Here is a 2,870-nt window from a genome sequence, read left to right as displayed (position 1 = left end):
CCTGCAAGAGCCGCCTAGCTGGCTCCCCTATCTGTATGCATGTGTGGGTGTTTCTCCCAGACATTTAATGTTTTGGAAGCAGGGGTCATGCAGGGGTAAGGTGGCCTGGTGTTTTGTGGGGTAAGCGGGCTTATACTTTTCTTTTCGGCACTATTTTCATGCAATAAAGAAGTAAAATCTGCGGCGGTAGCGTAATGGTCTCGTGCACTTGCCAGCGAAATTAACTAATCTCTTCGCGCTGCCTTGGGCTCGAATCCAAGTCGCGGCAATATTTATTTTCTTTCTTTTTTATTTCGCGAACAAGAAACTTGATGTTGCGTCGCTGTTGCTAGGAAACGGCTCAATATAGTTAGATCGCTATAAGATCAGTCGGGGTTGGTGAGCGTATGAGTGCTTCCGCGCTAAAAGAATTCCCGCCGCTCACCGCCACATTCATTTTAAAGCACACGAAGGACTTTCGAGAAAAGGAGCTGAAAGGACCTACAACAATCTCTATGAAAACAGAAGTAGCTGCGGGAGGCTAAATATATTACACGTGAGCCTACTCGCTGCTAGGGGGCCAACGACGCTAGGGGTCCAACGCGAGCGGCTGCCTGCAGCGTCGCCTGCGGCGAACGGTGCGTGCTACTCTTACTAAGCTCTCCTACGGCCACGGATCTCCACAGGAAGCGACATAAGTGCCTAATGAAGACAAGAAAGCCGCCCATTCCGTTCAATACCCGACTTTTTGTGTGCTAAAACGATTATCGGACCGAGGCACTCATCCGCCGAGCTAAGCCTAACTCAGACAATGCGTCTCCGCCGACACCGTCGGTGACGCTGGCCGTTATCATGGAATTAACGGTTAAAGACCGCGCCACAACCGCACAAAAACTAAATTCTAATGACTGGACGCCAGTTCTGTGCAAAGCCTACGCCTCCCGCCCAGCCAGCTCACTGAAACCAGCTTACCGCTCCGAGAACGCTACCTCTGACGAAGCTAACCCCAACTCCAAAAACGCGGCACGTGACGCAGCAGCCGCAACGGGCAGCGGCTAGACGACAGCCCACCTACTACCTGCCACCAAGGAGGCTTGCCTCACAGTGCAGCGCAGCAAGCAGCTGCCACCACTCCCACCCAACGCTATTCGAGTAGTCGTTCGCCCGCGAGGTGAACTACGACTGCAAGACATCCCAAGACCTCGACGTTTGAAGGCAGTGCAGGCCCAGTTTAAATTCATCCCACCGGACAACTTCTGCCTGCGTATCCACCCGACCAACAATACTTTCACAAGTGCAACAACACACTTCCCAGCAGCCGAGGTTCTCACGACGCTGATCTCCCTCACCATTGGAGACCACACCTAACCGTGTGCAGCTTATGTGGCTCCCCCACCGGGGCCCCGAACACATATGACGATAGGACCACAAAACAACTATACCAAGACGTGGTCAGAAGAAATCCGGAGTGCAGCATACTAGCAGCACGCCGCATGAGAAAGACGCACTCCACCTTAATCGCCTTCGACGCAGCTACGGTCCCTCACTCCATCAAATGCATGAAAGCCATCCACCGCTGCACCCCATTCCGCGGCAGTCCGAATGCCTGCACTAACTGCAGACAGCCGTGTCACCATCACGACGTATGCCCAAGCCCCAAGACCAATCTTTGCCCACGCTGTGGTGCACAACGTTCGGAACAAGACCGTCCTTGCACGCCCAAGTGCATTTTGTGCGAGGGCCCTCACCTTACTGGCACGGGATATCTGCAACAGACGAAACCTTCACGAACCATCGAAACAGCCCAGCCATCCACAAACGCATAAGCAAGAAGCGGTCGCAGCCAGGGACACTTATCCCCAGTTGTCGCCGGATTCGTCCAGCCCAACCAACACCAGCATCGGAACCAACAAAGCCAGCGTTGGAACCGGACACTTAAACGCCGCCTCTCTCGTCTTAACATAGAGATATAGACGCGCGCATCGATTCTTTCGCGCCAAAGCTGGGAATCACAATGCAACAAGCTAGATGGTAATATGAGTATACCCCAGATTTGGATCCTTTTTACGCACTTAATAGACTCCACTCATTCTTAGACTTCCCAAAGACACAACCTCACCAAACTCAATCTTCCGATAAACCTCCACCGGAGCTCCTCCAGTAAATTCGCAATCAATTCTTTCTCGCATACCCTCCTGTAACACACCCTGACTATGCAAGCCTCCCTAACGACCACTTTGACCAACCCATTATAGAAATATAGTCCAGGCTCAACTCCAGAGACTTAACACGTACTCAGCCCCGGGCCCAGACGGGGTACATAACAAGGCACTCAGGAATTTTAGCGCACAGTTCATTGCAGCCCTTACCGAATAGCTTAATGAGTGTCGAAAAATGGGTACCTTCCCTCCGCAATGGAAAGCGCCCAAAGTCTTCTTCATACCCAAATCTGACGAACCTCTGCTCACTTCTACCCTCAGACCCATCTCCCTCTTCTGTTCTCCCTCTTCACATCTACTGTTAGCAAACTCATGGAGCATGTACTCCAGACAAGGCTTCGATAATGCCTAGAATGCAACAACCTCATACCCACTAGCATGTTTGGATTTCGTCTTGGGCTGTCCACACAGGACGTTTTCCTACAGCTAAAACATCGAATTCTAGAATCGCAAACCTCCGACACCAAAGCTATTCTAGTGGTGGATCTCACTAACGCCTTTGATAATGTTGCACACTCAGCTATCCTCCAAAACCTTGCGACCCTGGGAGTCGGCACCATAATGTAGAACTACATCCGAGACATCCTCAGCCGCCGCACAGCCACGCTTATTTTCGGCGACCACCACCTCCCAGGCGTCACGCTGGAAGGATTGCCCCAGGGAGCCGTCCTC

The 2,870-nt window shown here is 52.1% G+C and overlaps 1 pseudogene; it reads left to right on the top strand.

The window, feature by feature from the left end:
- The first annotated feature begins 831 nt into the window (after nucleotides 1–831).
- LOC144123889 (uncharacterized) lies at nucleotides 832–1,944 on the top strand (annotated as a pseudogene).
- The last annotated feature ends 926 nt before the right edge of the window (nucleotides 1,945–2,870 follow it).

This window comes from Amblyomma americanum, chromosome 3 (assembly GCF_052857255.1).
Source record: "Amblyomma americanum isolate KBUSLIRL-KWMA chromosome 3, ASM5285725v1, whole genome shotgun sequence".
In the NCBI taxonomy this organism is placed as follows: Eukaryota; Metazoa; Arthropoda; class Arachnida; order Ixodida; family Ixodidae; genus Amblyomma; species Amblyomma americanum.
The sequence above is the reverse complement of the archived record's forward strand: the minus strand, read 5'-3'. Positions and strand labels throughout refer to the sequence as shown.